This window comes from Pleurodeles waltl, chromosome 1_1, assembly GCF_031143425.1.
Source record: "Pleurodeles waltl isolate 20211129_DDA chromosome 1_1, aPleWal1.hap1.20221129, whole genome shotgun sequence".
Taxonomy (NCBI): Eukaryota; Metazoa; Chordata; class Amphibia; order Caudata; family Salamandridae; genus Pleurodeles; species Pleurodeles waltl.
Genome location: NC_090436.1, coordinates 255,358,163 through 255,378,830, shown reverse-complemented (window position 1 = coordinate 255,378,830; position 20,668 = coordinate 255,358,163). Strand labels below are relative to the sequence as shown.

At 44.7% G+C, this 20,668-nt stretch overlaps 1 protein-coding gene across 2 annotated transcripts in view; it reads left to right on the top strand.

The window, feature by feature from the left end:
• PAIP1 (poly(A) binding protein interacting protein 1) overlaps positions 1–20,668 on the top strand; it is a 456,675-nt gene that overhangs the window by 172,978 nt on the left and 263,029 nt on the right. The window lies entirely within an intron of this gene.

Here is a 20,668-nt window from a genome sequence, read left to right as displayed (position 1 = left end):
TCTGTATTTTAATTACATGATTTACCACCCACATTGTGATTATGACAATATATGGATTTCCAAGAGGTCGGTGGACATAACTCCCCAAATGCAGGGTTAAATTCTCATGTTGGGGCGCCAGTAGAAGTGAGTGCTTCCTTTTCTTCAGTTGCTAGGCTTGCTGCTGTGGGCTTGGATCTCAAAGTTCCTTCCCTTAAGGTTAAAACAAATGTGGTCACTGAAGGCCTTCAGCCCTGACCGACTTTTTCTGACTTTTTGCTACCATTGAACAAAGCTCCGACAGACACCTTTATTTGCACTGGTCTAAATCTTGCTCACCAGTGAACAGGCTGATGGCCAGATGCCAGAAATCAGCCCCTGGCAAACCATGTTTTCTTACACAGGATCCCACTTCTGAGTCTGGGGGTCCAAGCTTCCCCTGGCCAGAAAAGTAAATCCGTATTCATTTCCCATGACTCCCCTTGACAAGGCGTTGAAAGGGATTGAGGCATTCAGGAAACACTTGATCTTTGCTGCCAGCCTAGCATTGAGGTCAGTCAGTGAAAGTTGCCCTTTTGGGAATTATACACACACACACACTGCGGGGAAACGGCCGCAGGCCATAACCACGCATGCATTACCAAGCTTGCCTAAACCATGTCTGAACCATGCAAATGTGTGATTAAGGTACCATGCATATGTGTGGTTCAGGACCACAGCGGTATTAGCTGAGAGAGGAAGTCGGCGGCTGGGTGAGTGGGGCAGGGATGAGTAGGGAGGTTATAGGACAGGGCGGGGTAGGTTGTAGGGTTGGGGCGGGGGATTGCAGCAGTTTTTAGGGCAGGGAGGGGTAGGTTTTAGGGTTGAGGGCAGGTATTAGGGCTAGTTTTTAGGACAGGGTGGGGTAGGTTTTAGGGTTTAGCTTTGGGTCGTTTTTAGGACAGGGCGGGGTAGGTTTTATGGTTCGCAGTGGGGTAGTTTTTAGGGCAGGTTATGTTTTAGGGTTCAGGTTGGGAATGTTGGGGTAGTTTTTAGGGTAGGGTTTAGGGTTCAGGGTGGGGGGTTGGGTAGTTTTTAGAACAAGGCGGGATAGGTTTCAGTGTGGGGGTCAGGGTAGCTTTTAGGACAAAGCGGGTAGGTTTAAGGGTTTGGGGGTTGGGGTAGTTTTTAGGGCACGGTATGTTTTAGGGTTTGGGTGGTTTGGGTAGTTTTTTCAACAGGGCAGGTAGGTTTTAGGTTTCAGGGTGTGGTTGGGGTAGTTTTTAGGGTTCAGGGCGGGGGGGACCCGGGGTAGATTTTAGGGCAGGGTAGGTTTTAGGGTTCATGCTGGGGGTGGGCGTGGTTAGGGTAGTTTTTAGGACAGGGCGAGGGTTGGGGAAGCTTTAGGACAGGCTGGGGTAGGTGTTAGGGTTCTGGGCAGAGGGTTGTTGTCAGGGCAGTTTTTTGGACAGTGTGCAGTAGGTTTTAGGGTTGAGTGCGGGGTAGTTTTTAGGACAGGTTGGGTTGGATTAGGTTTTAGGGTCAGGGGTTGGGGGTAGTTTTTGGGTTTCTGGGCACGGGGGTTAGGGTAGTTTTTAGGACAAGGTAGGTTAGGTTTTAGGGTTCAGGGTGGGGTCGTTTTTAGAACCAGACGGGGTAAGATTTAGGGTTCAGGGCAAGGGGTCAGGGTAGTTTTTAGGACAGGGTGGGTTAGGTTTTAGGCTTCAGGGTGGGGGAGGATCACTGTAGTTTGTAGGACAGGTAGGTTTAGGGTTCAGGGTGGGAGGGTTGGTAGTTTTTTAGGACAGGGTGGGTTAGGTTTTAGGGTTCACGGCGAGGATGGAGGAAGTTTTTAGGAGAGGGCTGGGTAGGTTTTGGGGTTCAGGGCGGGGACGGTGGGTTGGAGCAATGTTTAGGGTAGGGCTGGGTAAATTTTAGGGTTCTTGGTGGGGGTATGGGGTAGTTTTTAGGACAGGGTAGGTTTTAGGGTGCAGAGTGGGGGTGGAGGGGTCAGGGTAGATAAGAGTGGAGTTACTTTTAGGACTCGGGCGGGGGGATGTAGGGCTCAGGGTGGGGGGGAGGAAGGGGTAGTTTTAAGGACTGGGGCAGAGTGGATTGTAGAGTATGGTATTGAGTATAAGGGGCCTGGCAGGGCACAATTTACCACACATGTTCCTTTACCAAACATGCTTTTACAATGAAATTTGTTGTAAAGACATGCGCAGTAAAGATACGGTTGTTGTTCTGACCGCGTTTTTATGGCATGCGTCGTTCAGACATGCGTGAATCCATCATACAACCTTTCTGCAACATGACATGCAAAATGTTGCCAATGATCCCAGAAGTGTTCAAAGCCTTCTTGGCTCAAACCGTTAAAGATGGTCAGGATGCACCCAGATACATAATTAAGGCTGGCCTGGACACTGTTGATAGCTGTGAGCGAGCAGCCGGATCTAGTGTGGTGTTCTGTCACCCTGTGTGGATAAGGACTATATTTTTACTGGTGACGGACAGACAGCCCTCATTAGTAAGCTTTTTGATGGATCCCACATTTTTTATGTTAAAGTTGATACCCCATGGAGCACTTCAAGCAAAGTTGGGCCACGACTTGATTTTTGGGCCTCTTGACCCCTGCCAGCCAGTTTCCTCATCAGTTTCAATCTTTCTGTAGCTCCTCTATAGGATTGCCCAGCCCCATCTCCCCACTGCATCTGAGCACTTCTATGACGTACTCCTTGACAGTGTGCAGGCCACGTGGGGCACTGACCTTCCCAGTCCCTCTCCCTGCATCGGCCTCCAAACCACTTTAGTTTGCTATTAGCTGCGCACACCCATCCTGTAGGAGTCAGAATTTGACATTTTAGCTTCCGTTCCGTTTGCTGAAGAGCACATATCCATCCTACCACTAGGTGTGCGAGTTGTATTGTCCAAATGTGTCATCAGGAGGGTGCTGGCCTGGGAAATATAAACTAATTGTTATTTCCTGCTGTCTTATTACCTTGTGCCAAATAAGTATTGAGACTTTCATCCTAGTTTAGATGTTTGCCCTCTTAATGCCTTCCTGGGGAAGGACAAATTCAAAATGCTCACAATGGTCACGTTCTCTCTGCCCTGGGTTCAGGTCGACTGGATGGTAACCTTGGACCTGCATGACAAGTACTTTCATGTGTCCATCCTGCAGTCCACAGACACTACATCAGGTTAAGCATTGGCCTGGAGCATTTTCAGTTTGTCTTGTACCCCTTCTCCCTTACCAGCTCTCGTTGGGTGCTCACAAAAGTTGTGGCAACGGTCACTGCCCATTTAATGAGGTTGGGGATACCAGTTTCCACCTACTTGGACATATGGTTATTGAAAGCGAGATCGCCATAGTCCGTCATAGACCACGTCCAGTCGTTAGAGCTGTGGGCCATTCACCTGGCGCAGGAGGCCTCCAATGAAGGGAGGCTGGTGCAGGTTCTCACAGACTCCACCAACTGCCATGTGTTAAGCCAGCAAGCAGGGTGGAATGGGGTCCTAGGTCCTGTGACCAGATGTGCTGCACCTCTAGAGTTGGCTGGTGCGTCTGAGCATGTCCCTGATCATGAACCATCTGGTGGGATCTCTGAATGCCAGGGTAGATGAGCTCAGCCAGTGTTGCCTGATGGAGGTGCATCACGGGCTGCAACTGCACCCCCAAGTTGATGCAGGGCATCTTATGAAAGTGGGGAGATCCCTGGCTGGATCTTTTTCCCATTACAGCGAAGTTACAATTACAGTACTTATGCGCATAGAGTTCCCAAGAACACTCAGGAGGTGCATTCATGTTAAATGAAGCACAGGACTCCTATACTCTGTTCCACTTCTTCCTCTCCTGTCCAGGGTTCTGAAGGAAATTAGGAATGACCAAACCCAAGTCATCTTAGTGGCCCTGGATTGGGCCAGGAGAGTGTGGTACATGGAACGTCTGGGCATGGGAGGATTTTCTGTCGCAGCAGAAGGGCAGGGTTTTGCACACAAACCTGCATAATTTACACCTCCATGCACCAGTTGACTGCACTCGATCTACCAGCTGAGGTTGTGGCTGTCATTTGTGCGGCCAGGCATCCCGCTGTCTTTAAACTAAACCCTTTACAAGACAACCTTTTGGATATTTTATTGTTGTCTCTTGTCTTTGGTTCGCAAGATCTTGCAGTTGGCACTATTAAAGGTTGTTTCTTGTTTTTTTTTACACTTGATGGCCCAACCGTCCTTGTTTGTCACGTTTGTTGTTTGGTACATTGAAGATTTGACACTTTTCTTGCCAAATCGTTCATGATGCTACAGTGGTATCATAGTTTGGTTCTGAGATTCCTAATGTGCACCCCCTTCAAGCCAGTGCACAGCTGCTTGATGTGTCTGCTGACTCTCAAAACTGTCTTACTCATTGATTTGACTTCAGCTCATTGAGTGAGTGAGCTCTAGACTCTATCAAAGCAGCTGCCCTACAGCACTTTTCCACTGACAAACTGGTGCTAAGAACAAGTGTAACTGGTCTTTTTGCTAAAATATGTGACTCCTTATCACTTAAGAAAAGTCACCACTCTCAATGTTCTTTGCTCTTCCTCATCTCTTGAGAGGAGTAAAGACTCTAGAGGCTGGACCTCGAAAGCACCTTAAGCTTTTACATCAATCAAAACAAAGACATTCAGGTGGACGATCAACTCCTTGTGGGGTTCTCTGGAGCAAAGAAAGGTAGGGCAGTGCAGAAAAAAGACTTTAGAGTAGGTTCTCCTCTGTATTAAGACTTCTTACACATTTGCAAGAAGCAACTTCTGGAAAGATTTACAGCTCATTCCACCAAGGCTGCTACCACGGTGTTGGGCCTCTCCTTGACAACCCTCAGTCTGCAGTATCAGTGTCACTTCATGCATTTATGAAGCAGTATGTCCTTGATAGCCAGGTTGACAGCAAGGGCGTTTGCCCGTTTGGTCCAGCAGGACCTTTTTTAGTCTGGCTCCACTGCACAGACGCTCCTCCTGTGGGGGAGGTACTGCTTTGGTATCTATTCTAAAGGTGAGGAGTCTGTGGTTAGAAGCATATATCTGAAGAACAAGTTACTAACCTTCTACAACACTCTTTCTGATGGATTCTCTATCTAACTGCAGATTCCTCAGCGCCCTTCCATGTCACTGTTCTGCAGTGTGTCCTCTTTTTACCATTTTAAAGGGTTCCAAATAAAGATCTGCACACTGGTGCCCCCAGTTGTGTTGTACTCCACGTCCAAGGATGTGCTGAGAGTCAAGCAAGAAACTGACCATGGCATGCAAGGGTGGTACTTAAATGCAGCACCACTCTATCACTTCTGGAGTAGAACAAAGTCAACATGGAACCACTATTGTGAAATCCTCCAGATCGAGCCTGCAGAATATTCTAAAGATGAGCAGTCCTCTGATTGGTAGAGTATCCACCAGATATAGTATTACCAAAGGTAAATTCATGTGTTGTGCATTATTCCACTGTGCTATATACAGTGTGTGTGTGTGTGTGTGTGTGTGTGTGTGTGTATATGTAAATATATTTTTATATATATATATATATATATATATATATATCAACATATATTCACTGAAAAAACAAAGATCACAGGGACGTTATGGTTTGGTTCACATTTTACCCACCCAGAACCATAGGAAGTTGCCATTAGGTAGTTATGGTTAAGACCTAGTTTCCATAGACACATTTTTGTATTGCCAATAACTTTTGCGCCGTTTGAATCTTCCCAAATTTTTCAAAAGTACTTTGCAGCTATTTTCAGCTGCTTTGTGGAAAGCTTTGGGGTGGTTCATCTAGCAGGGGCTGAGGGGGGAAAAAAAAGGGGGGGCAGGAGGGGCAAAACGTGTTCCCCATGCAATTTCCCATAGGGATTTTAGACATGACTGAACAGAATTGCACCAAATGTGGCAGAAAGCTAGATCTTTTAGGTCTTGGTCCAGAAAGAGTGTTTTTTTTGTAATTTGGTGCACACCCGTCCAGCAGTTTTGGAGTTCTTAAAGGGAAAAAGAAATATAGATATCTAGGGACATGGAGGGTCCACGGATTCCAACTGATCTTATTGGCTGCCAACCTTTCATCCCGGAAGTGTTGGCAGCCATCGTGGGACTCAGCCAAGTCCCAAGAAAAAAGGGGGGGGGAAACAGGAGGAGACCCCCTATGCTTTGTGGTGGAGTCGTAAGGGGAACCCGGCAGTACCAAAAATGTTTTTTCTTCCAAAAATAAAATCCAGCGATTCCACAGAAAATTTCAAATAAAGTTGTTGGCCAGGTCCTGCGGAGAATACACTTACATGATATTGTGACAGGGCGATGTTCATGAAGTTTCTGTCACTTTCATATTCTTGGGCAACAAATGTTTTTCGGAAATACAATTAAAAAAATAAATAAAAAAAAAGTCAAGTTTCATCTACACACATGTGAAGAGAAGCTTAAAAGCATTGGTGCAGTGTATTTGCAAAAAGTTAAACCCAATTTCATGGAGCCAGCAGTTTCGGAATTGAATAAATCGATTCCATAGCTCACACCAAACTCTCATTCATCAAGAGCACGAGCGCATCCTCATGCCAAATGCAGCGAGGGAGTTCCGTTTCTGAACCTCTTGTAGATAGAAAAGCTCCCTTACAGTTAAATAAAAAAACATCCTGTGTTGAAAGGAAAAGCTGCATTTCTGGCAACCTACACTTCTCTTACCTAGTGGAAACCATCAACATTTCACTTGGGCCTCATTTCCTTCCTGTGAAAGGAAACGCTGCATAACTAAGTGGTCCATGTGCAGCGCTGGCAGTGGGGGCAGAGGCCTAAGGCTGAGGCAGTCTACAGAGATAGTTGTCCAGCCTGCAGCTGTGGTGGAGTCTGACGGCAACACCCAGAGCCCCTTCCCCTGCCTGCCTGGAGCATGCCGTAGTAAAAGGACAGGAGGTCTTCTGCCATCTACACCTTACTGCTCTGCTCGCCCCTCTTCCCCACCTGCCAGGCCGAAGAGAATCTGCGGGTCCCCTCTGAATGCTGAACTCTTCTTCGCCTTTGGACACCCCCAGCCACCCTTTCTGGACACCCCCTGCTATTCTAAAGGAGGAGAGAACTCTTTGCGTCCATTATATTCTCTCTGTGGAGCCGAAGTGGGAGGAGTCCCTCGGTCTCGTGACTCGAAAAGACTTCTTCGAAGAAAAACAACTTGTATCACTCCGACCCAACACCAGACGGCGGACTGTGCACAGCATGTGAATCTGCAGCGACTAATGCCACGAACAGATGTACACTGGGTAAGTGACATTTTCCTTCTCTTCCAGGGGTATCCTCATCAAAGTCATAAGCATTGAATATTCCCGCCCTTGTGCGGGGACCCCGGAGCATATATAAAATACACACATATTATACATGTGTAAAACAGCAATGCAGGCTATAATGTTAAAACAGGCAAAAATGCTTTATTTCTATGAATTTTTTTTTTTTTTTTATATTATAAAATTACAATAGAGAATAAATATCTACCCAAGCCCCCAAAACTGGGCTTAGGGAAGTAAGCAGCAGTAAACTCTAGAGAAAAAGAGAAAAAACTACATTGAAAAACAATGGAGCATTCTTAGCTAATAGGCTGCATGCAGGTTAACACAGGAGAACCATAAAAACTTTGGCACCGTGCCTTTAAGACCCTGAGCACCTCCAGTATCCCACCATGCCTCAGGGGTGAAGGAAAGGTGACAGTTGGTTCACAGTTAGGTCAGTTCTTTTTTCCGGCTTCTTCTGAGAGGATCCTGGAGCATTGAGCTCTCAGTTTTTCTGAGTTTTTTCTCAGAAAAATCCTTTAAAAAGCGTTTTTTCCTGTTTCATTCAACAGATAACATCTTTGTCTGTGTTTGGCAGTTTTTTCCTGACAGAAAAATGCCTTCACTTTTTGTCAAATGCCCTTCTTGTGGGAAGAAGGCCCAGTCAGACCCACACTCTCTTTGTATTGTGTGCCTGCCTCAGAGTCACTGCCCTGACACTTGCAAGCACTGCAAGAATATGTCAGAGGACTCTGAAGGACAGAGAGAAGATCAGGCTACATGGGCTTCATGAGAGGCAGAAAACATCGTCCTCTTCACTTCCCAGGCAACCAGCAGGCCATTCTCAGGAGAGAATGGCTAGGTCGACGTCAGCAGGTAGGAAAGTACCTGTTTGTTCCCCGTCGACATCGTCGCTGCCACCGTCTCACCGGCATAGATCGCCGTCAACAGCGACCCACCCGACGTCGAAGGAGACGACGTCGAGGGAACACCATCGCAGGGGCAGATCTCCGTCGACGGCAGCCCGACGATCGACGTCGAGCCATCGCTGGCGTGCCCGGTCGCCGCCAAAGGCCGTTCGCCCCCCGACGTGAAGAGACGCGACGTCGAAATCGCCACAACGGCATGAGAGACATCCGCTGTCGACCTCCCACCGCTCCACGTCCAGGCACACGACGGCGAGTAGGTCGAGGTCCAAAGATCGCCGTTCGACATCGAGACACTCTACGTCGAGACACTCAACGTCGAGGCAAGAGCAACCGATGGGGCGCCCTTCGACGTCGACACAGCCGTCGACACAGATTTTACCTGTCCCGCAGGGAGTAGAACATCGCCCTCCGCCAGCAGACAAGGCCGCACCATCTCCCGTGGTCTCCATACCGAGCGACTCATCTCTTTCAAGAACGGCATCATCTGGGCATGTTTCGCCCATCAACCTATCTCCAAGATGGCTAGAGAGCCTTAACAGACCAGCGGCCTCCCCGGATTCGCAGTATTCGCGAATGTACTCGCCTACTGCCTCCCTTCCAAGAACGCTATCACCGACAGCAAGGGCAGGACGGGCTTGTTCTGTTCCTCGTCAACCGACCGCGAGGCCTGGGCGCTCTGCTACAACGTCTCTCAACAGGTCTCGTTCTCAACGGCGATCCAGGTCTCGTTCACGAAGAAGATCACCCTCTTGGTCGTCGTCAGGATCATCTGTCGGGCGTTACTCCCCCACCCTAACAGATTCTCCACCTGCTAGGGTCCCACCGGTGGATGACATTACCACGTTTAATGAGGTGCTGTTAAGGGGAGCGCAGAAATTAAACATAGAGGTTCCAGAGCCATCTACCTCCTCATCAGTCATCTTTGAGACTCTGCAGCATAGATCAGCGTCAAAAAAGCTACTGCCTCTAGTGCCTGGTTTGTTGCAGCCAACCATGGACACTTTCCTGGCCCCAGCTACGCTCAAATCTGCCCCGGCTAGGATTCTGAAAAAATATAAGGCTCCCGAACAGGACCCTTTGTTCCTAAGAAAGGATCCTCCACCGGACTCTGTAATATTGGCCGCAGCCCGAAAAACCCACTCGGTGGCATCATCCTCCACGGTCCCCCCCGGATAAAGAGAGCAGGTATCTAGACTCTCTGGGGAGAAAGATGTGCGGTACGGCGGCTTCGGCAATGAAAGTCTCCAGTGCTTCTGCACTCCTGGGCAGGTATGACCGTTCTCTGTGGGACTCCCTCAATAGATTCACAGAGAAATTGCCCAGAGAAGACAGACAAGATTTTCAAGAGATCCTGCAGGAGGGATGCCTGGTATCCAACCAGGTCATCAGCGCGGCGGCAGATGGGGCGGATTTAGCTGCACATGGGTACGCACATGGAATCTGTGCAAGAAGGTCTTCCTGGCTGAGACTGACTGGGTTAAAGCAAGAAGCACAACAGCGCATCCTGAATCTCCCATTCACCGGGAACTCGCTGTTCGGTACCCATGCAGACAAGGAAATGGCCCGCATGAAGACCGAGATGGACACCATGAGGGCAGTAGGCCTGGAAAGGAAGAAAGATTTCAGGAGAAGGTATAGGCCTTATGACAGGCGCCCTTTCCAGCAGAGGGTTCAAACCCCTCACTGGTCCCAGAGGCCACAACAACGGCAGGGACGCCCTCTCTTTCAGCGAAGGAACACAAGGGAGCGAGGGTCAAGTAGACCTCATCAGTCCACACCGAAAGCGCCGGCCAAACAATGAGATCTTGCTTCCCTCGACACTGTACACCACTCCGGTGGGGGGAAGTATTGCAGGTTATCTTCACGAGTGGCACTCTATCACAAGAGACAAATGGGTGCTCAATATTGTCGAAAATGGCTACTCTCTTCTTTTCAAACAGCCTCCACCACACTTGCCACCAGCCAAATGCAATCCATCTCATCTCAGCCTGCTGCGCAAAGAGGCTCTCGCCCTCTTACAAAAGAATGCCATAGAAAGGGTTCCACCTGCGCACAGAGGAAAGGGGGTTTACTCCCGTTATTTTCTGGTGGCGAAAAAGGGCCGAGAGGGCGTTTTCAGGCCAATGCTGGACTTACGGCTGCTGAACAAATACATAAGAAAACAGAAGTTCAGGATGCTAGCGCTTCACCAGATTTTCCCTCAGCTACATCAGGGAGACTGGATGTGCTCCATCGACCTGCAGGATGCATATTTTTACATCCCAATAGCTCCCAAGCATCGGAAATTCTTGCGCTTCCAAGTAGCGTCACAGCACTATCAGTTCAGAGTGCTACCATTTGGCCTGAAATCTGCCCCACGCGTCTTCTCGAAATGTATGGCGGTGGTAGCGGCACATCTTCGAAAACAAAAGATATTCATCTACCCATACCTAGACGACTGGTTACTGAAGGCTTCTTCTCCGGAGCAGGCAAGAAGCCATCGGGACTTTGTGCTCAGGGTTTGCGAGTCTCTAGGTCTTCAGGTCAATTGTCAAAAGTCAACCTTGATTCCAACACAGAACCTTCACTACCTGGGAGCTATAATAAACACAGAACTCCAAAGAGTGTATCCTTCGGAGGAACGACTATCCTCAATAGACAGGAAGTGTCAGGACCTGTTGAAAGCCAACGCGCCTAAGGCACGTCAGGTGACATCGCTGCTGGGCTCCATGGCATTATGCATTTTCATTGTCCCAAATGCCAGACTGCACATGAGGCCCCTCCAAGAGGCATTGGAGAGCAACTGGAGCCAAAGGACAGGTCGCTGGGAGGACAGAGTGCGACTACCGGCAGCGGCACTTCAGTCATTGAAATGGTGGATGCACAGACCTCACCTGTCAGCAGGTGCTCCGTTTCACCAGGTAGTTCCATCCGACACTCTGGTAACGGATGCGTCTCTTCAGGGATGGGGGGCTCATCTGGGTCCCCTTCAAGCTCAGGGCCTGTGGTCAGACAAGGAAAAGCAGTACCACATCAATCTGCTGGAACTCAGAGCGGTCCATCTGGCTCTCAAGTCTTTCACACCATTAATTCAGGGGAAAACTCTCCTAATACAAATGGACAATACAACCACGATGTATTATTTGAACAAACAGGGGGGGAACGAGATCACTACCCTTATCTCGAGAGTCCCAAACGATATGGCATTGGCTCCTGGCCAGAGGAATGTCACTTACAGCGGTTCACCTGCCAGGGCAACAAAACGTGGAAGCAGATTTCCTGAGCAGACACCTAGAGGACGCACACGATTGGGTCCTACACGGCGAAGTCGTCGAATACATCTTCGCTCAATGGAGTCAACCTCAATTGGATCTCTTCGCAGACGAAGTAAACAAGAAATGCCCAGACTTCGCATCCAGGTTCTACCGTCCGGGATCTCGAGGGAATGCCCTGTTGATCGACTGGTCAGGGATATTTCTCTACGCCTTTCCACCGATTCCCCTCATACCGGCAGTGATCAACAAACTTTACAGATCCAGAACCAGAATGATTCTCATAGCGCCACAATGGCCCCGTCAATTCTGGTACACAGATCTCCTCAACCTATCGGAAAAACCTCACAGGAGGCTGCCGTGCAGACCGGATCTTCTGAGCAGAATGGAGGGCAGGATTCTACATCCCAACCTACCCTCTCTGAGCTTAAAAGCATGGCTCCTGAATTCCTGCAGTATGGGCACCTAGGGCTCTCACAGGAGTGTATGAACATCTTGAAAGAGTCCAAACGACCTTCCACGCGGCGTTCTTACGCTTTTAAGTGGAAGAGATTCTACATATGGTGCTGTCAACAAGGCCAGAATCCCATACGGGCTCAGGAGGATGTCATACTGTCCTATTTACTTCATCTGGCAAAGTCCGGTCTGCAGGTATCATCTATTAAGGTACATTTGTCTGCCATTACAGCCTATCGTAAGTCACCTTCTCAGGAATCCTTCTTTACGAAACCTGTAGTCAAGGATTTCTTAGAAGGGTTGAAAAAAGTCTTTCCGCCCATTCGGAGACCATCTCCTCCATGGGAACTGAACATAGTATTGTCAAAGCTTATGGGCCCTCCTTTTGAACCTATACACAAGGCCTCTTTACAACACCTTACGTGGAAGACGGCTTTTTTGGTGGTCATTACTTCGGCGAGGAGGGTCAGCGAAATTCAGGCTTTGTCTTCCAAAGAACCGTACACGGTTTTTCACGACAATAGAGTGGTTCTGCGAACTCACCCATCTTTCCTTCCGAAAGTGGTGTCAGAATTCCATATCAATCAGACTATATCTTTACCGACTTTCTTTCCCAATCCGGAGACTCCGGCAGAGAAAGCATTGCATTCCTTAGACTTGAAAAGAGTGCTGAAATTTTATTTGGATAAAACAAAATCAATTAGACATTCCAACCGCTTGTTTGTAAATTATGGTCATTTGAGGACAGGAGAGGCAGCATCTAAACGAACTATATCAAGATGGATTGTTTCTTGTATTGTTAATACTTACCAGCTGGCTAATAAACAATTACTAGCTACGCCTAAAGCGCATTCCACAAGGGGAAAAGCAGCTACTGCTGCCCTCCTTAACAATGTTTCAATATCTGAGATTTGTAAGGCTGCTACATGGAAGTCTGTACATACGTTTACTAGACAATACTGTTTGGACTCAGATAAAAGAGCGGATGCCCAAGTGGGGCAGGCCTCTCTGAGAAATTTATTTGCATAATACGTATCTATTCCTGCACTTCTATTAGACAGTCCGCAGAGTTTAGGGATGGGCTTGCTAATCTATTCAATGTTTATGACTATTGATGAGGATCCCCTGGAAGAGAAGGATAAGTTACTTACCTGTAAATCCTAGTTCTCTTCCAGGGGTATCCTCATCAAAGTCATAAACAACCCACCCTCCTCCCCGGACTCACGTCTCCTAGAAGTGCAGGACAGACTGTCTTTCGAATCAGTTACACAGATTGTCACCGTAAAAAAAGTACTGACCTAACTGTGAACCAACTGTCACCTTTCCTTCACCCCTGAGGCATGGTGGGATACTGGAGGTGCTCAGGGTCTTAAAGGCACGGTGCCAAAGTTTTTATGGTTCTCCTGTGTTAACCTGCATGCAGCCTATTGGCTAAGAATGTTCCATTGTTTTTCAATGTAGTTTTTTCTCTTTTTCTCTAGAGTTTACTGCTGCTTACTTCCCTAAGCCCAGTTTTGGGGGATTGGGTAGATATTTATTCTCTATTGTAATTTTATAATATTAAAAAAAAAAAAAAAACTTCATAGAAATAAAGCATTTTAGCCTGTTTTAACATTATAGCCTGCATTGCTGTTTTACACATGTATAATATGTGTGTATTTTATATATGCTCCGGGGTCCCTGCACAAGGGCGGGAATATTCAATGTTTATGACTTTGATGAGGATACCCCTGGAAGAGAACTAGGGTTTACAGGTAAGTACCTTATCCTTATCGCCCTTTCCCAGCTTTTAGAATTACATTCCACATGTAGAACCTGCGTGCACTATAGTTGTACACGACTCTGAAATGCAGGTGGAGATGTCCTGCACAGGTGTCCGGAAAGGCCGGACAAATTACCAGGGAGAAGAAATGTTTACAGACCTGAAAAGATAAAAACTTAAAACACCTCTTCATAATTGCATTTGTATGGGTAGGAAGAACCCTCCAGGCACGAGTTATAGTTACTTGAGATAACTAACTAGTGCTGAATTTCTATGGTTTTGTTTGTGTAAAATGTGAACTTTACTATAACGCTCCGGTAACATTTGGTTTTTGAGTGCATATACAGAAACAAAGTGCACCATTACCCTTTAAAACATGGTTACAGCAGCGAAAACCGGAAAAATAGGTATACACTTTCGTTTTCTGCAAAACTTATAACCAAAAAATAGCCTTCACTTCTTTAATCAAAAGAGATGGAAAGTAAATTAAATAACAGTTTTAACAAATGACATTACTATTTACTGATTCATTGATTAATCACAGTATAATGTGTTGTATGTTCACAAGCTCAAATACTCTGAGATTTCCAAAATTGTAAAAGGCCCAGTGGCCGATTAACTCAATCATAACATAATCATAATTAATTAAGTCCATTGATCGTGTGTTAATGCACGATTATAACCCCTGAATCAGACAGTTTTACCAATGCCCTGTTGTTCCCTTAAATCTCTAGATACCCAACACATATTTATAAAACCTCTCTTCAGTTAGTATAACAGCAGCCTTCTCAATGTGAGGAGTTGTGTACATATTGTATAGTTTGAGGAATTTGTTACTGTGTCTGAATTATTATTTTTCCCATTTTTTTCTGTTTAGTCACCCTTTTTTCTGAATCAAAGATGTCTATGCAGAAAATTAATATACAGTTCTGTAAAAGTTTGTGCATGGAATTGTATGATGATTGTACTGGCTTTTTTTTTTAATGAAACCGGTTTCCCATTAATCAGTTAATTTTCACTATTTTTTATTATGCACTTCTTCTCCTTTATTCTTCTTCTGGATTGTTTTTCACATGATTTTGCAAACACATTTAATTTGCAATCTTGAGTTAAAAGATCCCTGAGAAGACGGCTAATATACTAATTGAAGGGAGGTTTTATAAATATATGATGGGGCAAATGGGTCATTGGGCTTTGGAGGCTCACGCAGCAAAACCAGAGCCATAGGAGAAACACAGGTTGATTTCAGTGAGGAAAATGAACTCTCCAGGAAGAAAGCTCACATAGGGAGGTCGATGTATGCAGGAGGTGGAGCAGGCTCTCCAGAGGACGATATGGACTCCTATCCAACAAGACTGTCCCCTCCTGATTATATCTCATAATATTATGTAGTACTCATATGAGCAACAGACATCTATAGGTTTATGCTTGGGGATGAACACGTGGGGGCTTGCTTATTACCTCAGCTCATTTTACTGAACTACAAGCGGAAAGCATTGTTTTCATCAATGCCAATATGCATACCCTTGGTTCGTTAACAGTTCTTGCGTTGTCATCCTATAGTCTCTGTCTTCTGCTCTTCTCCTTTCCACCCTTAAAGAAAAAACTAACAGGGAATTAGGATTGCATGGTATGAATTTTTTAGAATTGTCATGGATGCACAGTTAAACATTTACTTAGGAACAGGTGCCTTGCTACTGTACTGTGTGTGTTCACCAACCCTGTTATCTATGTTAGTAACTGAATTTGGAGTTACGTTTGTATGTGGTGGCTGACAAATCCATAGGACTATGTGGTCAGAGTTGAATAATTAAAGGGGCGTTCAAGTGAGGGGGTCTGAAGCAAAAGTGCTGCACCTTCTTGGGTAATCCAGCAAAGGTTTCCCCCAGCTGTAAATTTGTGTTCAGTTGTGAATCAGTTGTTCCATTGCCGTTATGTGCCAGATTTTATGGAACCAAAGAGCAATTTTGGAGGATAGGGGAATGCTCCTTTTTTTTCCAGAACAACGCTATAAGTAATATCATTCTTCAGCATGTGCAACATGAGTGAATGATCACTTGAGGTCATGTCTGTCAACCCCTCTGATTTGCTTTCAGCAGGAATACCCCCAGTTATTTTGGGATATAGAACACAGATTTCTCTCGATGTGACCTAGTACTTCCTACCAAATATCTGTGTGGGACCTCCATGTGTACAAAGGTCATTCTCTCCTTGCTACTTTGCCAACAGTTTGCAAAGATCCTACATAAATACACTAGGGTCATGAAATTAGATATGCCATCTTTTATGCTGATTCTCAGTGGGAATGTTTCAATTAATCTTAGGGATGTCTCTCCATAGCCACCCATTGGCCATCTGTAGTCTATTGTGCCAGGACAGAAAGACCATCTCAGTTTATAGGGTTGTTTTAACTGCCTCTTTACTAGTTTGGAAAGTTGTATTGATCCTGGAAAACATTCCCCAGGAGCCAGTGTAGCTAGTGAACGGTTTTTCAATTGGGGTCAGGTCCTTACTGGTAGTTGTTGCATTCAGTAGATAAAAGACCTGCTGTCTTCATTTGCAGTACTGGAGGCGGTTTGTTTTCAGTAATGTTGAAGTCGAACTTGTGTTGTTCAAAAGATTTTATAGGGCTTGGATAAAGAGGTCCCTAAGGGACCAGCTTGCTCCTATTCCCCCAGTTATTAAAGGACAGTCTCTCCATCACTGGGGTTAATGCAGGGATAAGTAAATTGGCATTTTTGGTGAGAAGAAGTTGTCCAGCCAGGCAAAATCCCACTGTGTGCAGCTTGCCACAGCTTTATAGACTAAAACACTTTTTCATACCATCTCTCACTCCATTCTGAGCAGAAGGGAAGGTGCACCGCTCTATTACCCCAGACGATTAAGCCTCCCTCTCGCTGGGTGCTATCAGAATCTTTCTAGAGACTGTAGGACATTCTCACTGCATAAAAAATCCATTATCCTGTTCTTTAGCACTTTTATGTCTCAAGCGGGGATACTTATCGACAAGGACTGGGCGAGAGAGAGGACTCTAGGGAGGGCGATCATTTTGACCACACTGATTCAACCCAAAGAGGATACATAAAGGAGGTCCCATCGTCTGAGGGCTGCCCTAATTGCCTGTTGGCTCTTCTCCAGGACTCCAGCTGGCCAGTGATGATCAGACTTTGGTATTGACCCAGTGCCCCATTCAAACAGGGAGTCCCATTGTAGATTCTGTGTTCCTCCCTTAATGATAAAAAACAATTAGGTGATGAATTATTTTGTTTGTTGTCCTTAAATCGAAATACTGCTTTAAATTGGTGTAACAAATGACCAGCTATCAGGAGTTACTTCTCCTAATCCACTAGGGTCAGGAGAACTTGGTCAGCAAATAGACTTAACTTGTGGTTCTCCACTTTGAAGGTGATTCCCCCCCAAGGCCCTCAAATGTATAAACTCTGATCCTGAATGGCTCAACCACAAGAGTGAGGAGCAAGTGGGAAATTAGGAAGCCCTACATCATACTCTTGTAACGAAGAAAGGTACAAGATCGTTGTCCATTGCCCCGCACAGCCGTTTTGGGAGGACTTGCATCCCACCAGGTTCAGCTTTTCAAAAACTGTTTTGATAAATGGTCAACTGGCCTGATCTCTTAGCATTAACTAATTTCTTCATTTCTCTGGCTGGATAAATTACTGAGGAACTTTCCTTTCTTTGCACACATAGGAATCTTGCCTATTCAGATGGTTTTAAATTATTGAATTCCATGGCGACTGATCATATTTGTCCCTAACATCCACCATCACAATACTTTTATAAGCTGTGACATCAAAGCAATGTAAAACTGGAGTGACTACTGGGAGATATAAAGGTATGGACTGAGGGGTGAGAAGTACAGATAACAAATGCCTCATTAATTTAACTTTTGTGAAACTGTGTCAATAAGTATAGAGGGGCACCATTGAGAAGTCAACATTATAGGTTCTTTGGGAACTATATTTATAATCAGTATTGTCATTGCAATTCTTCAATAATTCCTTTAGCTTGTTTTAATGTATGGTAGAGACTCATTTGTATTCCTCATCCATTTTTGTTTGCATGTCGAAATGTAAGCATGTTTGACATCTATCATCTAGTGAAGCTTTAATGACAGAACCAAAAAACAAAGCCCTCTCTAATACTATGGCAACTTTTCAGGACATTTCTTCAACAACCAAGGACACCCTACTTAACTTGGATATCTAAAACTCAATTGCGTCATTAAACAGTGCGATAACTGCAAACACTTTAAAAGTACAGTCTCTTGGCGGGAGGGTTGCCCAGTTTCAATCACGCATGCAATTATTAAATGACTGCTTCAATTAAATTGAATCACGAGCTGATAAACTTCCTCAACATAGTCAAGATAAAACAGTTGATTTGGAAGATTGTAGCAGAAAGAACAATATTAGAATTATTGGTCTTCCTGAACATCTGGAAAAGGATGACACGTTACAATTTCTTACTAATCTAATTCCAACCTTGATGAAATGGAGGGCCTGATTTATAACTCGGCAGATGGGTTACTCCGTCACCAAGATGATGGATATCCCGTCCACTGAAATCTAAGTTCCATTATATGCTATGGGATTTAGATTTCGGTGGACAGGCTATCCGTTACTGTTGTGGCAGAGTAACCTTCCACTGAGTTCTAAATCAGGCACTTAACTTCTCTCCACAGCTAGTACGCTCTAAAAACTCTACTCGTATTTCTCAACCCTACCTTCGTCATCAACAGTCTCGACAAATCCTAACAAGCAAAAAAAACATGGACTATAAACTTACGATAAAAGATAGATTATCATCACTGCAGACTTTTCTGTTTCTACAAATCTTAGAGGAAACAATTCTTGGCTCTTTGTCCTAGGTTAAGGAAAAAGGAGATTAAATATGGGCTCTTGGAACTGGCAACTATGATCATAACACATCAAGGAATACTTTGATTCACACAACTTGGAATTCGTTTTAAATGACTTGGATGAAAATGACTCTGAGATGGATCATAAATCTGCCTCTCCTTCTGCTACACAAGATCCGAATAGCAACATTACTTCTGACCTTGATGTAAGTGTCAGATGGGAAACTGTGATGGTGGTAAATTTAAATCTGGAAAGGGTTACACACCAAGGGATAAATCAAGGTCATCACTGAAATCTTGAATATGTAGACTTTCTGTATCATTTTTTAGTGTAACTTTCCACAGATTTGTAATATGTTTTTCCTTCCCATCTTCTTTTCCTCCCTCATATTTTTTTTCTTTTCTACCTCATATACCTGCATATTACTACGTTGTATTTTATAATAATTGCACTTCATGCTCATTTACCTTTGTCCTTCTTTTTTTAATTCTTTACCCTGAATTGTTTTATATTCTGCCCACCACAATTTTCCTCTTAGTAACATATTTTATGACCTTTACTTCTTGTCCCCATTCTGTACGTACAATAATTCATTACTTCCTAGCTTACTCTTCTGTAACTAGTGACACATGCAAATATACTTCCATGGAGTATATCAGATCATGATCTTATTAATATCTGCATTGACTTGGCGCTCGCCTGAACCCCAAAAGCACCTTGGAGTGAATCTCTTCTTATATAACTTGCCTCAAGAGAAACATCTTCTAAGCTCAGACATCGAACAGTTCTTAATGGATAATGCGAATTCGGTTTCTAGCTCACATACATTATGGGGTACTGGAAAAGCGGTACAGAAAAGTTGGATATTGAGAGAGACAGAGCACTTAATAAACCACTTAATAAACCACTTAATAAACAACAAGCAAAAACTGCTAGAATTAATCTTGAAAAGGAAATCTCTACTTTCACGTCCTCCTACTCTCAAACACAATCACCAGATATATTGAAGAAATTATCGGTAAAATTTGCCCTCAACAATCTTTATACCTCTCATGCAGAGTAATGTTTATTTCACAATCATCAACGGAATTATGAGCGAGGGGAGAAGGTTGGGAGTCTGCTAGCTTATCAGTCATGTCAGCAGGAATCCTCTAGAGTGATCCCTGCTATTAGATATCCTAAAGGTGACCTACTTACACATCCTCTAGAGATTCTATCCCAGTTTCAGAATTTTTATGAAATACTGTCTAGCTACATAAATTGTTCAGATCACTCAGACGATTTCTTTTTCTCCAAAATTGACACGGGGAGAGAAAGAAGAACTAGAAGGATAAATTACTAATGATGAGATAATTAAGACAATTGACTCCTTGACCTCTGGAGAATCACAAAGAGAAGATGGATTTCATGTTGAATTTGAGAAAATTATCAATAATTATTCCTCTTCAATACTGAAACCTGTTTTCAGTGAGGACTTACGTCTGGGACACTTTCCATCTGATTTCTTGAAGGCCTGTATTACGGTAATTCCAAAACAAGGTAAAGACACTCTAGAATGTTCTAGTTATATGCCCATTTCATTAATAAATTCAGATGTTAAAATTCTAGCTAAAGGTTTAGCCAGTCACCTTGATTCGGTCATTACCTCCTTAATACATCCATCCTAAGTTAATTTTGCCCCAGGTCATTCATCTACTAATCATTTGCGTACTCTCTCATTTATCATGGCAATTGCAAAATGATAGAGAAGAAAGTCTTTCTTTCCTTACATGCAGAAAACACTTTTGCTAGAGCAGAATGGAATCAGCTATTCTGCACTATGGAAAGAATGGGATTTGGTAAAGATTTCATTATTTTGACTACCTCTATGTATTATTCACCTATGGCTGCTGTAACATGCAGTGGATTTACATCTCCATACTTCACCATACATCATGATACTAGGCAAGGCTGCCCACTATCTCCGTTGTTGGTCCTCCTGGGTTAGAACCACTAGCTATTGCCATAAGGTCTAATTCTGATATCAAGTGCATTGACACTCCTGCTGAGAAAATTAAATTATTTTATTATGCAGATGATATTCTTCGACCTGTTTCACACCAAAATGAATCAGCCAATGCTTAAATCGTGCAATTATACACACTCTCTATTTT